The sequence below is a fragment of the Budorcas taxicolor genome, chromosome 14 (genome assembly GCF_023091745.1).
Source record: "Budorcas taxicolor isolate Tak-1 chromosome 14, Takin1.1, whole genome shotgun sequence".
Taxonomy (NCBI): Eukaryota; Metazoa; Chordata; class Mammalia; order Artiodactyla; family Bovidae; genus Budorcas; species Budorcas taxicolor.
In genome coordinates this window covers 51,989,462-52,014,040 of record NC_068923.1, presented here as the reverse complement: position 1 = coordinate 52,014,040, position 24,579 = coordinate 51,989,462, and positions in this window count along the sequence as shown.

Sequence of the window (24,579 nt, the reverse complement as noted above, 5' to 3'; positions counted from 1 at the left end):
AGTTCCTCACTACACAGAGGTACCTGAGTCAGACACACAAAAATAGAAGTCTAGACTAGTGATGGCTGTGGTGAGTGAAGAGAGAAAGATAGAAAAATAGAGAGACAGTGCTGTTGCTGTTTGAATTCCAAACTCCAGCGTGTTACTGAAGTGTACCCACACTCACTTCTGTCTTTTTATGGTTTAATTATACAAGCTGATACATTTACTTTTTAAAAAAATAAAATGGGGTACGTTGTTTTACAATATAGTGGTAATTTCTGCTGTACAATGAAGTGAATCAGCTACATGTATACATATATCCCCTCTAAAGTCTATGTCCTTAGACCTCCCTCCCACCTGCCGTCCCACTCCTCTAAGGTCATCACAGAGCACGGAGCTGAGCTCCCTGGGCTATACAGCAGCTTCCCACTAGCTATCGGTTCTACATATGGCAGTGTGAATACATCAGTCCCCATCTTCCAGTTCACCTCTCTCCCCCACTTCATGTCCACCTTTCCGTTCTCCACGTCTGCATCTCCATTCCTGCCCTGCAAACCCTAAGCCTCCAAATGAGAGAAAGCATATGCCAATGAAACAACTGACAAGGGATTAATCTCCAAAATATACAAACAGCTCACAAAACTCAATATCAAAGAAGCAAGCAACCCAATCAAAAAAAGGGCAGAGATCTAAATAGACATTTCTCCAAAGAAGACATGAAGATGGTCAAGATACATTTTTTTCTATTTAACTATTTTAAATTGGATTTCTATCACTTGCATCTGAAAGTTTCATAATACAAGATTCAAGATGTGTGAAAGAGTTATAGAATATGATACCATACATAATAAAATTATTCAATTAAATTCAATACAGTTCATGGAAATGAAGGTTATATGTGGCACAGAATAATAAAAAAAAAAGAATTGTGGAGTAATAAATCTTGATCAAGATTTTGAAGGAGAGATATGATTTTACTGTCAGAGAGGGGAATAAAAGGTTCTGTTTGCTTAGGCAGGTGCCTAAGCAAAGATGTGCAAGAAGAAAGACAATCTGAAATATACATACAGATTTCAACTCTACACATGCTCTTTGAGAAGTATTATTTAATTTTGTCAAATATTCTGAAAACTCATGGATCTGAATTTAACTTGGAATAATAAGTTTTCTAAAAAATATTAAGGCTTTCTTTAGAAGGCTATTAGTCATTTCACTATGGCATAAATTAATGTTGTTATTTCAATTTAAGATATAACTGATATCAACCAAATTGAAGGAATGGGTGCTTTGATAAAGAGCCAATAAGCCAAGAGAAACTGTGGCACTCTTGAGGAAGAAAAAGAAGGGAACATTGCTCTAAGAATTATTAATACTTACCCTAAAGCTTCAGTAATTGAAATAGTGAAGTATTTCTCCAGCAATAGAAAACCAGACACATACACTTGGTATTATCCATTGAGTTAAGCATTATTAAACTATTGATAAGTAGGATTTTCTAAATTTTTATTATAAAGCTATATGAGAAATGTTTGCTTCCATGGCAACAGCAAGGTAGACTCAGACAAAATAAAAACCATAACATTCTACACTACTAGCAAATAGTGAATACAAGGAAGGCTAAATGAATTGAATTCCAGATAGAATAAGTCTTTTATATGTGAGCAGAGAACCATGGTGTCAGCTTCCATTACTGGCACTGTGAATCTAGAGAGGGGTGAAGACAGAAAAATGCCTACGGTAGAAACAGAATAGGAATAGGAGAGATGGTATGCTGGAGAGATGACATAGACTCTAAAAGAACCCAAAATACAAAACAAATTGCTCCGAATGACAACTCTTTCTTCCTGAAAGGTAAACTTTTACCCCTGACCAGAAAAAAAAAAAAAGTGGCTTTGGAGAAAAATGGAAAGATATCAGAGAAAACTATATTTAATCATGGGTTGTCACATGTATATCAAGCTTTGGTTCAAAAATATATGAAATATCAAAAATTTCTTCAATTTAACCTATCTTCATTTCAAATATTGATATGATCAAAATGGTAGCAACTTGGAATGCTGGAAGTTCTCCTGATCATAGGCAAATTCAGTTGAATTTAAAGCTATAACCCAATCCCAGTTCAAATCAACTTTAGAAGATATTTAAATAATTAGCCCTTCACCCTAAATGCCAGGCAGAAAAAGAGGCTTGAACTTTTTAGAAATAAACAAAAGTAAATAAAAGAAAATTATATCTAAATCATCACCATTCTTTTATACAGAGTATCTAGTATACAATTAAAAATAATTAGGTAGTAAATAAGCAGGAAAATGTGACTCATAAAAAAAGGAAAAAAAGCCAGTGCAATAGAATTTCTTGATGATGTAATTAGAAATAGCAGAAGAGGTATTTATCAATGCCAATGCAGGAGACATAAGAGATGCAGGTTTGATCCCTGGGTCAGGAAGATCCCCTGGAGGGGGACATGGCAACCCACTCCAGTATCTTGCCTGGGAAAAACCATGGACAGAGGAGTCTGTAGGCTAGAGTCCATGGGGTCACAAAGAGCTGAACATGATGGAAGCAACTTAGCACATGTAATTAAATCAACTACTTTAAATATGTTAAGAAATTTGGAGGAAAAGATGAATATAGTGAATGAAAAGATGAGGCATTCCAAGAAATGAAAATAGTAAGAGAACAACAAATGTAAATTTGAAAGTGGAAATACTTCAAATATAGGTCTTCCCTGGTGGCTTAGATGGTAAAGAATCTGCCTGCAATGTGGGACACCTGGGTTTGATCCCTGGGTTGGGAAGATCCTTTGGAGAAGGAAATGGCAACCCACTCCAATATTCTTGCCTGGAGAATCCTATGCACAGAGGAGCCTGGTAGGGTGAAGTCCATGGGGTCACAAAGAGTTGGACATGACTGGGAGTCTAACACACATACTTAGAATATATATATTATAAAATTAAAATTCATTCAATAGTTTAATAAGAGACTGAACACTACTAAATGACGAAGGAAACTGAAATAGGATAGTACAAATTACCCAAATTGAAACTAAGAGAAAAACTGAATAAATGAGCAGAGCATCAGTGACCTGTGAGAGTTCATCAAGTGGCCAATATGTTTAACTGAAATTCCAGAGAAAAGAGAGAAAAATGAGATGAAAATCAATTTAAAATTTGTCATCTATTTTATTGTTTTTATGGAAAATGTTATTTATACAGATCCAAGAATCTTAATGAATCTAAACAAGATAAATACAAAGAAAATCACACCAGACTATATCATTGTCAAGTTACTAAAGACTAAGTAAAAATATTTTTAAAATATTAAAAACACAGAGAAAGGGAAAAGAAATACTGCATATTTTTTACAAGCCAGAAGACAATTATGTGGTTTCTTTAAAATTTTTAAAGGAAATGAACTATCAGTGTGGAGTTGATAAAATTCAGCAAATATTAAAAAATAAAGTCAAAATAGTATCCAAAATCTATATGTAATCTGCATAAATCAATAAGAACTAAAAAGACAATATGCAAAAGAAGAAATGTAAATAGTCGACAAGCAAGTAATTGGGAAAGGAGTATGACAAGGATGTATACTGTCACCCTGCTTATTTCATTCAAAATACTGGGCTGGATGAATCACAAGCTGGAATCAAGATTGCCAGGAGAAATATCAATAACCTCAGATATACAGATGATACCACTCTAATGGCCGAAAGAGGAATTGAAGAGCCTCTTGATGAGGGTGAAAGAGGAGAGTGAAAAAGCTGGCTTAAAACTCAACATTCAAAAAACTAAGACCATGGCATCTGGTCCCATCACTTCAAGGCAAAAGAAGGGGAAAAAGTGTAAGCAGTGACAGATTTTATTTTCTTAGCCTCTCAAATCACTGTGGACAGTGACTGCAGCCATGAAATTAAATGATGCTTCCTGCTTGGAAGGAAAGTAAACCTAGACAAACCTAGACAGCATATTAAAAAGCAGAGACATCATTTTGCTGACAAAGGTCTCTATAGTCAAAGCTATGGTTTTTCCCATAATAATGTATGGAAGTGAAAGTTGGATCGTAAAGAAGGTTGAGCACTGAAGAATTGATGTTTTTCAACTGTGATGTTGGATAAGACTCCTGAGAGTCCCTTTGACTGCAAAAAAACTAAACCAGTCAATCCTAAAGGAAATCAGTCCTGAATATTCATTGGAAGGACTGATGCTGAAGCTGAAGCTCCAATACTTTTACCACCCGATGCAAAGAGCCGACTCATTGGAAAAGACTCTGATGCTGGGAAAGACTGAAGACCAAAGGAGCAGGAGGGATGAGATGGTTAGACAGATAGCATCACTGGCTCAATGGACATGAATCTGAGCAAACTCTGGGAGAGAGTGGAGGACAAGGGAGCTAGTGTGCTGCAGTCCAAGGGGGTGCAAAGAGTTGGATATAACAGTGACTAAACAACAACAGGAATCCTGTTTGTGATCAAGGAAATGTAAACTTTAACCCACAGTGTAATGTTACCATATTACCTGTATATAGCCAAAAACTGAACATTCTGACTATAATATATTTTGGAAAGGATGTGTATGCAGCAAAGGGAATTCTCCAATTACTACATATTGGAATAACTACTTTGGTCCAGCCTTACAGTGAAGTTGAAGATGAGCAAAACCCACACAACACAATAGATGTTCTAACAGGACTATATCTGTCAAAGAAATTCAATCAATCATTAATAATTAATATCCTTCCAAGACAGAAACCATCAAGCTCAGATGTGTTCAAACATTTAAAGAAGCCATTCTACCAATGCCCTAAAAATCTCTTTTAGAAGAGAGTAGCAGAAGGAATACTTCCTAACTCATTCTTTGAGGCAAGTATTATCCTATTACTAAAATCAGACAAAGAGATCAGAAAAGAAAATTAGCAACTAATGCCTATCAGGAGCATAGATGCAAAAATCCTCAAAGAAACATTATCAATTGAATGCATCAATGTATAAAACAATTATACACCACTACCAAGTAAGATGTATCCCAGGCATGCAAGGTTGTTTCAACATTAAAAAATCAATTAATGTAATCCATCACATCAAAAGGATAAAGAAGAAAAACATCCCTTGATCAAATTGATAGATGAAGAAAAAGCATCTGACAACCCAATATCCATTCACAATAAATAATCTCAGAAAACTGGAAGTAGAAAGGAAAGTCCTCAACTTGATAAAGAATATCTACAAAATTTGTACAGATAACATAGTAGTTTGTGATGAGAAAATGGAATTTTCCTATTAAAACCAGGAATAAGGCGAGGATGTCCTCTTGAGCCACTCCTTTTCAACACTGTACTGTAAGTTCTAGCTAATGCACTATGACAAGAAAGAAAATAAAAAGTATAAAGATTGAGAAGAAAGACATAAAATTTTTCATTTAAGAGGATATGATCATCAATGCAGAAAATGATAAAAGAATTAACCAAAAACTCCTGGAACTGATCAGCAAGTATGGCAACATTGCGGATAATAAGACTAATAAACAGAAGTCAGTCACTTTCATATATTTCAGCAAAGAACAAGTGGAATTTGAAATAAAACACACTATCATTTATATTAGCCCCTAAAGAATGAAATACTTTGAAATAAATCTGACTATATATATAAGATTATATAAGAATATATACAAGATTATATGAGAAATATATACAAGATTATATGAGAAAAGGTGTAAAACTCTGATAGAAGGAATCAAGGAACTAAATAAACGGAGAGATATTCCATGTTCATGGATAGAAAAATTCAATACTGTCAAGATGTCAGTTCTTCCTACCTTAATCTATAGATTCAATGAAATTCCAGTCAAAATCCTAGCCAATTATTTTGAGGATATCAACAAACTTGAGTCTAAAGTTTATACGGTGAGGCAAAAAAAAAAAAAAAAAAAAATCAACAGGATATTGAAGAAGACTAAAGTTGGAAGATAGACACTACCCAACTTCAAGACTTATTAAAAAGCTACAGTCTCAAGACAGTGTGGTATTAGTGAAAGAGCAGACATAAAGACTGATGGAACACAATAAAGATCCTAGAAACTGACCCACACAAACACAGGCAACTGATCTTTAACAAAGAAACAAAGGCAATTTAATGGAGAAATGATAGTCTTTCCAACAAATGGTATTAGAACAACTGTATTTCCACGTGCAAAGGAAAAAAGAATAATGAATCCAGATACAGACCTAACACGCTTCACAAAATTAACTCAAAATGGATTATAGACCTAGTTGCAAAATGCAAAACCATAAAACCCCTAGAAAATGTTTTTTTTTAATAAAAGAGAAGACCTAGATGACCTTGAGTATGACAGTGACTTTTTACAATATCAAAAGCATGATTCATGAAAGAAATAAATGATAATCTTCACTTCATTGAAATAAAAAACTTCTGCTCTTTTTTTAAAGTTAATTTATTTATTTTAATTGAAGCTAATTACTTTACAATATTGTGGTAGTTTTTGCCATACATTGACATGAATCAGCCATGGATGTGCATATGTCCCGCATTCTGAACCCCCTCCCACCTCCCTCCCCATCCCATCCCTCAGGGTCACCCCAGTGCATTGGCCCTGAGCACCCTATCTCATGCACTGAACCTGGACTGGTGATCTATTTCACATATGATAATATACATGTTTCAATGCTGTTCCTTCAAAGCATCTCACCCTGGCCTTCTCCCACAGAGTCCAAAACTCTGTTCTTTACATCTGTGTCTCTTTTGCTGTCTTGCATATAGGGTCATTGTTACCATCTTTCTAAATTCCATATATGTGTTAATATACTATGTTTGTGCTTTTCTTTCTGACTTACTTCACTCTATAATAGGCTCCAGTTTCATCCACCTCGTTAGAACTGATTCCAATGTGTTCTTTTTAATAGCCGAGTAATATTCCATTGTGTACGTGTACCACAGCTTTCTCACTCATTCTTCTGCTGATGGACATCTAGGCTGTTTCCATGTCCTAGCTATTGTAAACAGTTCTGCGGTGAACATTGGGGTACACATGTCTCTTTCAGTTCTGGCTTCCTCAGTGTATATGCCCAGCAGTGGGATTGCTGGGTCGTATGGCAGTTCTATTTCCAGTTTTTTAAGGAATCTCCACACTTTTCTCCATAGTGGCCGTACTAGTTTGCATTCCCACCAACAGTGGAAGACAGTTCCCTTTTCTCTGTGCCCTCTCCAGCATTTATTATTTGTAGACTTTTTGATAGCAGCCATTCTGATGGTTTTGATGTGCATTTCTCTGGTAATGAGTGATGTTGAGCATCTTTTCATGTGCTTGTTGGCCATCTGTGTCTTCTTTGGAGAAATGTCTGTTTAGTTCTTCAGCCCATTTTTTGATTGGGTCATTTATTTTTCTGATATTGAGCTGCATGAGCTGCTTGTATTTTTTTGAGATTAATTCTTTGTCAGTTGCTTCATTTGCTATCATTTTCTCATATTCCGAAGGCTATCTTAAAGACACTGACAAGAGAATGAAAAGGTAAGTCCCATATGGAAGAAGATATTTGCAAAAGGCATGTCTGATAAAGAACTAATAATATCTAAATATACAAAAAATTCTTAAAGTTTAACAATAATAAAACAAACAACTCAATCAAAAAATGGACCAAAGACTTCAACAGACACATTACCAAGGAAGACATACAAATAGTATATAAGCATATGAAAAGATATTCCACATCATAGTTTTCAGGGAAATGAAAATTAAAACAACAATGTGATATCACTACCTACTCGTTAGAATGGCCAAAACGTGTTTGCAACAGGAACTCTCATTCATTGCTAATGGGAATGAAAAATGGTATAACTACTTTGGAAGAGAGTTGGCAGTTTTTCACAACAATCAACCGAACCTTTATATACGATGCATCAATCAAACTCCTTAGTGTTAATATCAACCCAAAGGAAGTAAAAAGTTATGTTCCTACAAAAACCTGCACACAGAAGTTTACAGCAGTTTTATTCATAATTACTTAACTTGAAAATAACCAACATGCCTTTCAGTGTGTGCTGTGTGCTTAGTCGCTCAGTTGAGTCTGACTCTTTGTGAGTCCATGGACTTTGGCCTGCCAGGCCCCTCTATCCATGGGTATTCTCCAGGCAAGAATACTGGAGTGGGCTGCCATGCCCTCCTCCAGGGGATCTTCCCAACCCAGGGATCAAACCCAGGTCTCCCACATTGCAGGCGGATTCTTTACTGTTTGAGCCACCAGGAAAGTCCAGCCTTTCAGTAGGTGAATTAATTAATAAACTGTGGTACAACCCACTTATGGGCTTCCCAGGTGGTAAAGAATGCCTGCCAATGCAGGAGACACGTTCAATGCACATGTTCAATCCCTGGGTTGGGAAAAATTCCCTGGAGAAAGAAATAGCAATGCACTCCAGTATTCTTGCTTGGAAAATCCCATAGACAGAGGAGCCTGGCGGGCTACAGTCCATGGGGTTACAAAGAGTGAGACATGACTGAGCATGCATGCGGTACATCCAGACAATGGAGCTATTGAGCTCTTAAAAGCAATGAACAGTCAAGTCATGAAAGACACAGAGGAAATTTAAATGCATATTACTACCTGAAAGAAACCAGTCTGAAAAGGCTACATACTACATGACATTTCAGGAAAGACAAAACTGTGGAGACAGTCAAAAGATCGATGGTTGAGGGAAAGGGGTAGGGGGATGAAAAGGTGCAGCCCAGAGAATTTTTAGGGCAGTGGAAATACTCAGTATGATATTATAACAATAGATACACGTCATTATAAATTTTTTGGAACCACAGACTGTGTCACCAAGAATGAAGCCTAATGTAAACAGGACGCTGGATGATTATGATGTGTCAGGGCAGGCCCTTCACCAGTTATTCCACTTTGGGGGAGGATGCTGATAATGGAGGCGATGCCGGTGTGGAGTCAGAGTGTATATGAGAAATCACAGTACCTTCCTCTCAATTTTTCTGTGAACCTAAAACTCCCAGTGCTCTGTGACAATCTACAAGGGTAGGATAGGGAGTGGGTGGGAGAGAGGTTCAGGAGTGAGGGGATATATGTATACTTATTGGAGAAGGAAATGGCAACCCACTTCAGGATTCTTGCCTGGAAAATCCCCATGGACAGAGGAGCCTGGCGGGTTACAGTACATGGGATCACAAAGAGTCAGACGCAACTGAATGACTTTCACTCACTCACTAACTCATGGTTGATTCACATTGTATGACAGAAACCAACACAACATTGTAAAGCAATTATCCTCCAATTAAAAAGTTAAAAAAAACTTAAAAATTAAGTATTTTAAAACATTTCTATTTTCATATTTTTTTTCTTGGTTTGAGGAGAACAAAATCGCACTTAAGTCAGGAATTGAGGAAACTAGGCTTAATCATCTTAGCTATGCATTACTTTCACCTGAATGACTTTAAAACTTGCAAGTTTTAATAAGGACTTATTATTCACATTAATATTACTAAATAAAATGTTGGCATTGAAAAGCAACTGTTGATTTGTTTTAAAGTTTTCCTTGGTTTTCAGATCAACTGTCTCCTAAACTTGAATCTTCTCCTGACTAAAACATTGTATATTTCTTCTTAAAAGCTTTATTTACTGAAAAATTAACTACAGGCTTACCTTGGAGACATTGTGGGTTGGGTTCCACACCACCACAATGAAATGAATATCACAAAAAAGTGAGTCACACAAAATTTTTGGTTTCCAAATGCATACAAAAGTTATGTTTAAACTGCATTGTAGTCTACTAAAGACGCGAGAGCTGGACTGTCAAGAAAGCTGAGCGCCGAAGAATTGATGCTTTTGAACTGTGGTGTTGGAGAAGACTCTTGAGAGTCCCTTGGACTGCAAGGAGATCCAACCAGTCCATTCTAGAGATCAGCCCTAGGTGTTCACTGGAACGACTGATGCTGAAGCTGAAACTCCAGTACTCTGGCCACCTCATGTGAAGAGCTGACTCACTGGAAAGGACTCTGATGCTGGGAGGGGTTGGGGGCAGGAGGAGAAGGGGACAACAGAGGATGAGATGGTTGGATGGCATCACCAACTCAAAGGACGTAAGTTTGAGTGAACTCGTGAGATGGTGATGGACAGGGAGGCCTGGCATGCTGCAAGTCATGGGGTTGCAAAGAATCGGACATGACTGAGCGAATGAACTGAACTGAACTGAACTGAACTGAAAGGTGAAAGAGCATTACGTCTAAAAAAATACAACATATATACCTTAATTTAAAAATATTTTATTGCTAAAAAATGCCAAAACAATGACAATAGTAACATCAAAGATTACTAATCACAGATTACATCACAAAATAATAATAAAAAGGTCTGAAATACTGCAAGAACTACTTTGGGTGTGACACAGAGACATGAAGGGAGCAAATGCTGTTGGAAAAAATGGTATCAAAAGGCTTACTTAATGCAGGGTTGCCACAAACCTTCAATTTGTAGGGAAAAAAAATAAAGTAAAGCACAATAAAATTAGGTAAGGCTTTATTCATAAAATTAGCAATGAAAGCACTCAGGATAAAAACATTACACCTTTGACAATCAATTCTAAACAGGATTTTCACCTTGATAATGTGTGCAGATGAGCCTCTGTATTTAAGTGAACATTACATTAAATCTTTTACACTATGAAGCCATGAAAGTCTAGTAAAATGCTTTAAGTGTGCTATTTACAAAATTATGTAAATAACACTGCAATACAATTACTGTGTTATGCAAATGCACTCAATATATTTGCTTTTTGAACAAATGTTACATTTTAATATATTGAGAATATGGTTGTCTTTTGGGAAAAATACACCACATGTACTATTTTTCATAACTTTTAATTTGTTTTTCCTTTTTTCTTTTTCATACAGACATATAAAAATTCATCTGGTAAATGTATACATTTGTTTTGTCTCTGCCTACAAATCTAAGAATATAATATTTTTTTCATTTCATCAAGGCCATATTAAATTATAAGATTGCTTTTATTTCAGTGCTTAGGAAGAGCTACATTGAAAAGAAAGTCTCTTTTTCTAAAATAAATATTCAGAATTTTTACAAAATTATGTAAATGATATGCATATCGTGAAAGTAAAGTGTGAAAGGGTTAGTTGCTCAGCTGTGTCAGACTCTTTTCGACCCCATGGACTATCGCCCACCAGGCTCCTCTGTCTATGGGATTCTCTAGGCAGGAACACGAGTGGGTTGCCATTTCCTTTTCCAGGGGATTGTCCCAATCCAGGGATCCAAACCTGGGTCTCCTGCATTGCAGGCAGATTCTTTACCATCTGAGCCACCAGGGAAATGCGTATGCATATAAAAGCAATACAATACATAGGCAGATTTTTTTTCTGCAAATATTTATTGTTAGAGCTACACATGACCTTTCTCTGATTTTTTCTTAATACTTTAATGAAGTTCAACAATGTGAGCATAAGCTTATGCATTATTACTTGGGTTCTTTTCCATGTTATTTATAAAACTTGGGCTATGCTTCTCATATTATTATGAAGCCCAGCATTTAATTATATATGTAATATTGGTTGAAAGATTTTCTATATAAATATGAGTAAATATATGGATATTTATAATAAGATACTTAATGATTATTTAGCTCTAAGTGCTTAGTCTATGTAGGACTAATATTTAAGAACAACTATTACTTTGAAAATAAACAATGACATAATTTACAATAAATAGCCGAAGGCAACAATACATTTACTAGCATCAGAATGGGAAAAGATTTATGCTTAAAAGAAGAATATAAAAGAAAGTATAAATTCATAAGGAATTAAAATGTTTTAGATGCTTTTTAGAATTATATAAACATTAACTTATTTTATAAGAATGATTTATATTTTTTAATATAATATTAACAAATAACAGTGATGGGAATATTCAGATGTATTTCCTTAAGTAACCACCAGATGGCTATATGGGCTCTTTCTTGATCTTGAAGTTCAGTTTTCGCTTTTTACTTACCAAACTAAAGATTTAAGCAATTCTTTACATAATTTTTATGGAGTTTTGAAATAACTGAAGTGTGATGATATAAAAGATATGAATGTAATGATACGAGTGTGAGAGTAATAGTTTTTTATGATTTTATTTAAATATTGAAGACATATGGTGAATTTTAAAGAATCCTTTGATCATGGAACTTTAAATATTTAGCTCTCTTTTAGTCCAAACTTTTTAATTTTACAGATTAAGATTCTGATATGTGTAAAAGATCTGCATCTCTTTATCTTTCAGGCTTTATTTTCACTGGCAAAGTAAAATCTACATGCATTAACCAGATAATTCAAATGCAGGATTGGGGAAAGGACATCAGAACTACCTAGAGGGCTTCCCTGGTGGCTCAGTGGTCAAGAATCCTCCTGCCAACGCAGAAGACAAGGGTTTGATCCCTGGCCCAGGAAGATCCCGCACGCCACGGAGCAACTAAGCCCGTGCATCACAACAAGTGCGCCCACGTGCCGCAGCCCCTAAAGCTCTCATACCCTAGAGCCGGTGCACTGCCGCTAGAGAGCAGCCCCTGCTCTTCTCAACTACAGAAAAGTCCGTGCAGCAGTGCAAACCCAGAATAGCCAAAAATACGTAAGTAAATAAACAAAATTATATTTTTTAAAAAGCTACCTGTAAAACTTCAAAGAAAAAATAGATTTATTTCTTTAATTATTTAAGAAATAATATTTATCTAATGCTGAAATTTTTACTTTGCCTTCATTCTGTCAGTGTATTTATAGGGGAAAATAGGTAAAATAGACTCATGCGAGTTGACTCATTAGAAAAGACTCTGATGCTGGGAGGGATTGGGGGCAGGAGGAGAAGGGGACGACAGAGGATGAGATGGCTGGATGGCATCACTGACTCAATGGACGTGAGTCTGAGTGAACTCCGGGAGCTGGTGATGGACAGGGACGCCTGGCGTGCTGCGATTCATGGGGTCGCAAAGAGTCGGCAGAGCGACTGAAATAACTAACTAACTAGGTATAATAGAAGGAAGCCTAAAACATTTTTTATGATTACATCTTATCTGTATATATATTCTGGATATATTTGTCTTAAAAATAATTAGCTTTAGGTGGCATTAGTGGTAAAGAACCTGACTGCCAATGCAAGATGTAAGGGACATAGGTTCGATCCCTGGGTCAGGAAGACCCGGTAGAGGAGGGCCTGGCAACCCATTCCAGTATTCTTGCCTGGAGAGTCCCAGGGAGAGAAGAGCCTGGCGGGCTACAGTCCATAGAATCACAAAGAGCCAGACATGACTGAAGTGACTTACCATGCATGCATCAGAATAATCAGTAAATAAAAGGACTGCAACTCTCTCAAGTATTAGTGTGTAATGTAACCAATTTTAGAAAGCTTTGCACAATGCACTTTAATTTTGCACATTTTTATTTTCTAAAAATAAAATTCACTGTGATATAATTTTTCTGAACTACTTCAAATCATTTTTATTAGTTTTCTTTGTTTATGGTTTTGAATATATCTTTGCAGGTTTATAAAGCAGGAGGAGAATTGGGCAACCCACAATTAGATGATTGCATGACATCACTGACTCAATGGACATGAGCTTGAGCAAGCTCCAGGAAATAGTGAAGGACAGGGAAGCCTGGCGCACTGCAGTCCATGGGGTTGCAAAGTCAGACACGACTTAGCAACCGAACAACAACAAAGTTGTAACCAATGATACACAACTGATTTAGCAAAATTGGCCTTTATTCTCCTTTTTGGAGGGAGAGAAATGTTGTGCTTGTTCGTTACCAGATTTTACTCAGAATGAAGTATCTTGCTCCTCCACAAATGTGACTATTAGCCTGGAATTTTAGTACTACCTTGCTACAGTCCCACAGTACATGAAAGCAGAGCTTGGGGAGTGCTGAGGAATGTCTGGGTGATGTCACTTCAGTGGGGTCAGGATTTACATATTACATCTTAGATATGTTAAAATGTGGCGTGATGTATTTTGTATATTGGATTTCATCTTGCATTTAAGTTTCCTTTCTCACTGATTAAGGAGAGGAAAACAGAAGAAAAAAAAACAAAGTCAAACCTTAAATCTTGGTATGCCAATATTTATTCCTGGTATTAGTGTCTTTCAGACGGTCATTTCCAATCTTTTTCCCATCTGGCAGGACTTTCTCCCCTTTTCCTTACCTAGATGACGTGATATGATGAGGATAAGGAATACCTATCCTTGTGGCTGGGGAGGAGATTATCTGGCTGGCTATTGTTTTTTCAGTTCATGCTGTCTCCATGGCGATGTCCTTGTAGCCTTCACGTCACTGTATGTCCTGCAACGGTGTCATTCTAAAAATCTCATATTCTTGGCATCCCCTCTCAAGGTCCTCAAGAACTGCCACTGTGCGTCACTTAGACAATGGGAAACTGGTTACACAATGGTTTGGCTGAACCATGATGTTATAATGTGCCCTAAGTATAGATAATCTCCTCTTATCTTTCAAACAGGAAGCCAGACAGACACAAAAAGAATCTTTGTTTTCAGTTTCCCCATCACCTTCCTATTTATCCCATCCTTTTTATCCCTTCCTTTTTATCCCATCAGTGCATCCTATCTCCTCTTTCAGGGTTGATTTGAGGGGTTGAGTTAAGGAAAAGTTGCTTCTGCGTCATGATGTCATCTTCAGATCTTTCCAAACTTGATCCAACTTTGAAGGATTATCCTTTCCATCTGAATTGCAGAGACTTTTCATATATCCTTCCATCTTCTCTTCTATGGCTTTTATAGGAAACCCCTAAGCTCAGACTCTCAAGCTTTGCTCTGCCTTTATACTGGGAAAGTTTGGGAACTGACAAAGTATTTATTTTAAAAAACTTTCTTTCAATAAAACTTAGTGTTCAAAACCCTCATTTCTCTATGAAAGTATATTAGAAAAGTTTAAGACTCAAAATTGAGGAATAACTACCTTGTTTTAGGCTCTGTTTACCTTCCCTCTGTGAAACAAGGAATTAAAGAATGAAGTAGCTAGAAAAACATGGAAAATCAGACTCTTAAAGGAAAAAACCCACAGATTTAACATCTCAAATAAACGTCCACTGTTTCATCATTAAGACTAGTAAAAATTCTCATACTTAGTCACTGTGTTCCTGATGTTGGTCCATAATTCTCAGCAGAAAGCACAGATGTGGCACAAACTTTGTATCTGACTGCCACTGTTTTTTTGTTGCCCACCCATCTGGCAGGCCAGGAGAAAATAAAAGCCTGTCTCACTTAAAAGCTCATTCACTCATTCATTCACATGCTCATTCATTCATTCATTGAGTGCCAGATGAACATGAAAAAGAACTACAAACAGAAATAACAATAACAATACAGTCCCACTCTTAGCCCAAAGATAGTCTGTCTGTACCACTGTAGTGTTTAAAGAAGTCTTCAAGACTTCTCTCAGGGCCAAAGCAGGACATTAATTTATGTTTTTTTTTTTCGTGGTGCAGTTAACTTGAGAGAATGCTCTGGGGGAGCACTGGTTCTGTCGCATTGCTATTACTTTTATAATCAGGAAAAAGAGCATCGTAAAAAGACATGATTTTGACCTCACCCTGGCCTTGAGTTTGGCAGCTCTAATTAAAAGTGAATGTACCCAATGTTTTACAGAATAAAGCCCTTTTATAACAAATAACCTTTTGATGGAGAAACCACACTGTTTGTACACCAAAAAGTAATTTTAAGGCTTATCTTGAGCTAATGCCAGGGTAAATAGAAGCTGAAGCTTCTTGCCCTTCTTCTCTCTTTACCAAGGAATCAAAGCAGATCTATTTCAGCTTTCTGCTTTTACAAATATTCTACTGTAAATTTTATGCAGTTTGCAAGGACAAAATCCTTTCCAGTGACATTTTGGAACAAAAATGAAAATTCTGGATCTATGGATGTGTGGTGACTAGATTTTAACAATCTGTACAGAAGAAGCCTTATTGTGAGGGAAGCCAAATTTAATACTGAAATGTTCCAAAGAGTTGTCAACAGTTCATTTAAGGAAACATTAAGGAAAGATCTCACTCTTGAAATTTAATTTTGACCCAGTTTATAAAAGTTGGAAAGCCAGAGTATTTATGCTTTCATTAAGGAAGTTTTTTGGGAAACCTGAGTTCATCTCCATAACTTAATGTATGGAACTGAAACTATATTAAAGGTACATTTGTTTGGGGAGGAATTTCAAACTAGGCAGTTTTAAAAAACCCTCGGTAACAAGTTAACAGATAAAAGGAATTTCAGGATTGCCAAAAAGAAAAAATCAGTTCTAAAAGTGCAGGCTCTAATCTTTTAACCTCTTTTAAACACTATATCACTTTATTGTGATAATTAAATGCCAAAAAGATGGGTGATTTATAGCTGTACTTCTTGTCACAATAAACACTTCAAATAAACCATCACCAGTTAGTGTTTACAGATTAAGTTCAAGAGCTTAAGCAGTTCTTCATAAAGTACTTTGTTTAATAATGTCATATAATAACCCCATGCCCTATATAGTTTGCAAAATCCTTTCAGTATTTTTTTTATTGAAGTATAGTTGTTTTAAATGTTGTGTTAGTTTCTGGTGTACAGCAAAATGGTGCAGATACTTATTTGTTTTCTCAGGTTCTTTATTCATTTTGATTATTTGGCCTTCTTATAATTGTTGCAGTCTGGGTGGCCTTTTAAAATTTTACATTTAGTCTTATGTACAGAAGTAAATAAAAAATTTATGTAACTAAACAATGAAAGAACCAGAACACACTTAAACGTGGGATTTCTGATTTAAAATTCTTTGCAAATACTTAATTTTCTCTTTGGTGTAAACATTTACTTATAAACGTGTGTTATTTCTTCTTCCGCATTATTTACAACACCATGACATCACATCAATTTGATGGATTAGTTGTTTTAATGTACTTCTTCTTGGCTCTTAACCATTCTCATTAATCTCCTATTAGTTGTCTCATAAAAGATGTCTCCAGCTATAGAGAGCAAACTCTAGAAGATAGGAAATGTATCTGGAAGATTTCTGGGTTTTGTTTCAGATGTAAGGAACTTGGAAGTCACCACTTCATCCTAACAATAAATCAAAACTCAGTAAACTGAAAAAAACATCTGTAACTCTTCTTGATATATAAGATACCAGAGGACATAGGACAAATCACTGCTCCTGACATTGGAGACAAGTGAATAGAGGGAATCACAGCGTACCAGAGTAGAGATGGACAGAAATTGCTGATTTACCAGTACAAAGGTATGAAAATCCAAACTATAATTGATAAATTGCCAGAGGCTCAATGCAGACAACGTTGACAGGTAAAAACTCCAGAGGACTCAGTCATTTGTGAGTTTTAGTTCCAGGAGCCTGATGAGGTTCTCACAGTAATTATCAGAGAAAAACATCCCCTCATGCTGAAAGTAAGAGGAAGGGAAAAGGAATCATTTTGATATCTGCCAAAGCATTTTGATTTCATCAAGGCCTTTCTTCAGCAGAAACAGAGTCTAACCTGTCCAAGTATTATCAGAGCATAACTGACCTGGGTGAAGGGAAATATCCAACTCCAGCCTACTCTGTCCATCCTACTCTATCTAAGTGGAGAAAAAACCTGAGAAGCACTTGTGAAGTTCACAGTCCCTCTGGACTTAAACCTGTAGAACACTTTCTTCCCCTGATATCGTACACATTACTAGAAATCTACTTACAAGAGTTCCTTATGTGTGTCAGTCAAGAAAAAAATTGCAAGGCATATTAAAAGGCAAAAAACACAATTGAAAAGGCAGAGCAAGCAACAGAACCAGACATAAGATGAATGTTGGAATTATCATAACAGGGATATAAAACAATTATGATTTATATGTTAAGGGCCCTAACTGATAAAGTAGACAGCATTCAAGAATAGATAGGGATTGTAAGCTGATAGAAATTTTAAAAAAGTATCAAAAATAAATGTTAGAAATCAAAAACACTGTAACAGAAATGAAGAATGTCTTTGATAGGCTTACTAGTAGGCTGGACATGTCTGAGGAAAAAAATCTCTGAGATTGAGGCTATCTCAACAGAAACCCCAAAGCTGAAATTCAAAGAGAAAAAAAAACTGGAAAAAAAAATAGAATATTCAAGAACTGTGGGAAAATCATAAAAGATGAAACACACACTTAATGGGAATACCAGAAGGAGGAGAAAAAGAAAGAGATAGACAAAATATTTGAAACAATAATAAGTGAGAATTTCTCCAAATTAATCTCAGACACCAAACCACAGATCCAGGAAGCTCAAAGAAAACCAAGCAGGATTAATGCCAAGAAAATACACCCAGGCAGATCATTTTCAAGCTACAGAAGATCTAAGATAAGGGAAAAAATCCTGAAAAGAGTCAGATGAAAAAATTATGTTACCTATTGAGGAATGTAGATAAGAATGACATCCAGCTTCTCAGAAATCATTCAAGCAAGAAGACAGTAGAGTGAAATATTTAAAGTGTTGAGAGAAAAACCCCACCAACCAAGCCTTGTAACTCTGAAATTATCTTTCAAAACTGAAGGAGATTGAAGACTTTTTCAGGCAAACAAAAATTGAAAAAAAATGTTGCAAGTAACTTATCTTGCAAGAAATGTTAAAAGTTCTTTACCAGTACAAAAGTATGGTATTATTTTTCTTATTCTTATTTGACCTAGCTCAGAGTTTATTCAAAATAATAATGGCAACAATTGTTTTGATTATGTATGCTTTTGTGTATATCTTATGCATAAATCTAGAAAGCATATTAAAAAGAAAAGACATCACTTTGCCAACAAAGTTCCATATAGTCAAAGCTATAGTTTTTCTAGTAGCCTTGTATGGAAGTGAGAGTTGGATCATAAAGAAGACTGAATTCTGAAGAATTTATGCTTTTGAATTGCAACAGTATGTGAACTGAGAAATTCCAGATGTACAAGTTGGATTTAGAAAAGGCAGAGGAACCAGAGATCAAATTGCCAACATCTGTTGGGTCATAGAAAAAGCTACAGAATTCCAGAAAACATCTACTTCTGCTTCATTGACTATGCTAAAGCTTTTGACTGTGTGGATCACAGTTTATTTTCCACAATAAACTGTGGAAAAATTTTTCAAAAGCTGGGAATACCAGACCACCTGCCTACTGAAAGTTGTATGCAGGTCAAGAAGCAACAGTTAGAACTGGGCATGGAACAAAGGACTGGTTCAAAATTGGGAAAGGAGTATGGCAAGGCTGTATATTGTCACCCTGCTTATTTAACTTGTATGCAGAGTACATCATATGAAATGCTGAGCTGGATGAAGCTCAAGCTGGAATCAAGATTGCTGGGAGAAATATTAATAACCTCAAACATGCAGATGACACCACCCTTATGGCAGAAAGCAAAGTGGAACTAAAGTGTCTCTTGATGAAGGTGAAAGAGGAGAGTGAAAAATCTGGCTTAAAACTCAACATTCAGAAAACAAAGATCATGGCATCTGGTCCCACCACTTCACAGAAAATAGATGGGGAAAAAAATGGAAATAGTGAGAGACTTAATTTCCTTGGGCTCCAAAATCATTCAGATGGTGACTGCAGCCATGAAATTAAAAGACGCTTCCTCCTTGAAAGAAAAGCTATGACAAACCTAGACAGCATATCAAAAAGCAGAGACATCAATTTGCTGACAAAGATCTGTCTAGGCAAAGCTATGGTTTTTCCAGTAGTCATGTATGGATGTGAAAGTTGGACCATAAAGAAGACTGAGCGCCAAAGAATTGATGTCTTAGAATTCTGGTGCTGGAGAAGACTTGAAAGTCCCTGGGGCAGCAAGGAGATGAAAGTAGTTAACCCTAAACGAAATCAGTCCTGAATATTCATTAGAAGCGCTGATGCTGAAGCTTCAATACTTTGGCTATCTGATGGGAATAGCCACTCATGGAATAGATTCTGATACTGAGAAAGATTGAGGGCAGAAGGAGAAGGCGGGGTGGGGGCGGCGGTTACAGAGGATGAGATATTTGGATGGCACCATCAACTCAATGGACATGAATTTGAGCAAACTCTGGAAGATAGCAGAAGACGTAATAGCCTGGCATGCTGCACTCCATGGGACTGCAAACAGCTGGATACGCCTTAGTGACTGAACAAAAATAACAACAAAGTATGTAGGGATCCTAAATATCACATTAAGATTTTTTATTTTTTATATTTATTTTTTATACTGTCAATACACCCATTTTTTTTCTTTCATTTCCTTAATATTTGTTACAACAATGTTGGTATTATTTCTTTTAGAACCTGTCAATATTGCTGGAGTCTCCACTCAGTCTTCTTTATTAAAGACAAGTATTCATTAATTTAGTTTAGTGTTCATTGAGCATTCACCATGTGCTGATTCACATGGCGTATCCAAAGACTTCATATGTAGCCATGAGCTTTCTGTTCTCATGAAGCTAATGACATAGTATAGAAGATGATTAACTAAATGATTAGATTCTGAGAAGGATTATAATAGAGAAATTATGCAGGATTTTGTCCTTACTCAAACTTCATAAGATTATTTTTCCTAACATTTATCACCTATCTATTACTCCTCAAATCTTTTAAAATCTTCACGATTTTCCAATTTTAAACTCATTTTGACACTTTTTTAGTTCCAAAATACATAACCATATCTTATATTGAAAGGTAAATCTATCTTTTATATTTTTATGATGTTTCTTATGATTTCGAACATAATAATTCCTTTTTGTAGTTTAAGAAATAGCAGTATGCTGTATTTCAACTGGGTGCTCTTAACAGGGTAATAATTTCAGTACATATGAGATATAGTCTGGCTCAGGCTGACTGGAAAATCATCTTATATATCAGGAACTGGGCCTGGTAATCATGGGCAGAAACCAACACAACATTGTAAAGCAATTATCCTCCAATTAAACATAAATGTCAAAAAAGCCCTAAAAGTTTATGTCCTTTGAATAAATAGTATGACAACATAATGCCTTTCCTCATTCTACTGCTTGAATTGCCTGTGGTTACAGTATACACTTTGGGGCATTTCAAATTTAGAGAAAAATTTTCACCTCTAAGGGATTAAAATGAGATTAGGGGTTACTATCTTATTCAAAGGAGTCATCCATGTTTCAGAACCATAGTTTAATTTTCATATATTACTAAACAGAGCAGGCAGTATCTTCAGAAATATGCATGTAAGTGAAATCTACAAGTAAACACAGGTAGCAAGTGTTTTAGTATCCTCCACATCTTTATATGAAATTGCTTTTCAGAATATATTGAATGTTAAAAACCTGAGGCCTTATTATCATGATGAGACAAGAATAGAAAATGGCAGAGGACTATAGGCAATTTATTTTCATGACAAGCCTGCAATATCATGAAGAATTGTGAACATAAACCATCCTCACTGCCATTTCAAGACTGTAATCTTGTCCTCCAAAGATGTCACACCTGGGCCCCAGTTGTTTTAAATGACTCACTTCATATTTCTAGATCTTCTTGACCAGACTAGTTATCAGATCCAACCATTTCTAAAATAAATGAATATTATTCTTGCCTAGTCTATTGAAGCAAATTATATCAACATATAATGCTAGATTTGAATATTTATGAAACATTCAGGCAACTTGAAAAGAATTTAAGTGATCTTGTTAACAGCATCACTTTTGAGTTCCCTTTTTGATCCATATATAGATAAACACATTCTAAAGAAAAGACATTATTTAATCTACTTTTTAAAAAATAAGAAATGTGTGTGTGTGTATGTGTGTGTGCATGCTTCTGTCTGTGGCATAATTAGGGCTTTTAAGACCTCAAGTGCCTAAATTATATTTGCTGACATGCCAACATAAGGCCAAATTAAAAGGAGCTAAAATAACCCCACATGAGAGACCCAAATATATTTTTAATTCAAAACAAATATATATGTACAATTACCATATGTAGGAATTTGATAGGAATTATAGAAAAATCTTTAATTTTAATAAGGTAAAGGGTGATCTTAGTAAACCTATTGTTATGATGTTTGGCTAAAAAGATTCACCTCGATCTAATAATACATATTTTGTTTTGGTAAGTCCTTTAAGAAGTATAATTTTAATATCATACTGAGATAACTCCTTTACACCTATACATTTCAATATTCTATTTATTATTACAAGCTAGTGGGGACAATTAATAAATGAATGATGATTTCATTTATTTCCACTTGGTTAATTTACTCTCTCTCTTATCACCGACTCAAATGCTTCTCCTCACTTAAGACAAATGTTTTGTCAAATCAAAAATATTTCTTGGACTTCTAAAAAACACCATGAAGAAATCTGAAAAAGTAAACTTTTAGATTAAGTACAGAACAACATCAGGCTTCCCTGGTGGCTCAATGGTAAAGAATCCACCTGCAATGCAGGAGACATGGGTTCAATCCCTGGGTCAGGAAGATCCCATGGAGGAGGGCATGGCAACCCACTCCAGTATTCTTCCCAGCAGAATCCCATGGACAGAGGACCTGGCAGGCTACAGTCCATGAGGTCACAAAGAGTCGGACATGACTGAAGTGACTGAGCACGGACACAGAGATCACATTCTCCTTAGCATAGCTCGTAACTTTTTTTTGGAACACAGACTACTTTTAAAATCTGGTATAAAAATAGAGATTAACTCTCTAGACAAAAATTTGAATATTTAACCAATGTTTTTTCATGGAATTTTATGGGGGTCATCAACTCAGTTCAGTTCAGTCACTCAGTCGTGTCCAACTCTTTGTAACCCCATGAACCACAGCATGCCAGGCCTCCCTGTTCATCACCAACCCCCAGAGTTTACTCAGACTCATGTCCATTGAGTTGGTGATGCCATCCAACCATCTCATCCTCTGTCGTCCCCTTCTCCTCTTTCCCCAAATCAGGGTCTTTCAAATGAGTCAGCTCTTCGCATCAGGTGGCCAAAGTACTGGAGTTTCAGCTCCAACATCAGTCCTTCCAATGAACACCCAAGACTGATCTCCTTTAGGGTGGACTGGTTGGATCTCCTTGCAGTCCAAGGGACCCTCAAGAATCTTCTCCAACACCGCAGTTCAAAAGCATCAATTCTTTGGTATTCAGCTTTCTTTATAGTCCAACTCTCACATCCATACATGACTACTGGAAAAACCATAGCCTTGCCTAGACAGACCTTTGTTGACAAAGTAATGTCTCTGCTTTTTAATATGCTGTCTAGGTTGGTCATAACTCTCCTTCAAAGGAGTAAGCGTCTTTTAATTTCATGGCTGCAATCACCATCTACAGTGATTTTAGAGACTCAAAAAATAAAAGTCAGCAACTGTTTCCACTGTTTCCCCATCTATTTGCCATGAAGTGATGTGACTGGATGCCATGGTCTTAGTTTTCTGAATGTTGAGCTTTAAGCCAACTTTTTCACTCTCCTCTTTCACTTTCATCAAGAGGCTCTTTATTTCTTCTTTGATTTCTGCCATGGGGGTCATAGAAAATTTGAGGCATGTTCTGATTATAAAATCCTACGAAAGTCATCTTGGGCTAGCTGTATGACTTTTGATAAATTAAATTTACCATCTACATGTTTTGGGATTGTTACAAAGATTAAATGAATTAGTATATGTTAAGAACTAGTTTTAATGTCTGACTCAAACTAACACCATATACAGGTTCATTCTTGTTATATTGTGATTTTATAAGATTCTTTGTGTGTGCATGCTAAGTCACTTCAGTCGTGTCAGACTCTTTGAGACCTTATAGACTGTAGCCCTCCAGGCTCCTCTGTCCAAGGGATTCTCCAGACAAGAATACTGGAATGGGTTGTCATTCTCTTCTCCAGGGGATCTTCCCAACACAGGGATTGAACCCACATTTCCTGTGCCTCCTGCATTGGCAGCTGGCTTCTTTACCACTAGCACCACCTGGGAAGCCCATGTATAAAGCACTTCAAGTAAGTCAAAGGGAAGGGCAAGACCAGCTTTCATAAACCCTACTTTATGAAGATATGAATTTAGGCTTGGTCTTAAGACTTGGTTTCAGAATGGCAGAGAGGGCAATCAAGTGTTTTCCAAAACTGTGAATAGTAAATATACTTTTAGAAGTACAAAAACAGTGGCACGAGTCAGTGAAGTACAGCGAAAAGCAGAAGTCTTTGTTATTGCAAGTGGAGCAGCCAGCAGAATGGGTGAGGTGCCCCCAGAGAGTTAAGGGCTTTTGATAACATGTTAAGAAAGTCCAAATGGATGAGTCACAGAGGATCTAGTTTTCCATCGTACACCCTTCTACCTTCAGCCCTTTTTAGTTTTTACTTTGCACAAGTCAAACAGACTGTAACAATGAGAAACAAATACTTAAGCTCCAAGTGGTTAAACACAGCTAAAACTAAATGGTAAAGGGAAATTAATACTTTCAAAGCAGCATTCAGTGAACCCATGGAAAATTTTTGCTTAAAATGGTGACATTACACAAAAGAAGGCATGGACAATGAAAGCAGGAAAAAGTAAAAGTTAAACATTTTTTAAATGATTTGTACTATAAATGATGTGGTGTTAAAGGTAGAAATATGTGAAGAGTAAAACAGTTTGAAGAT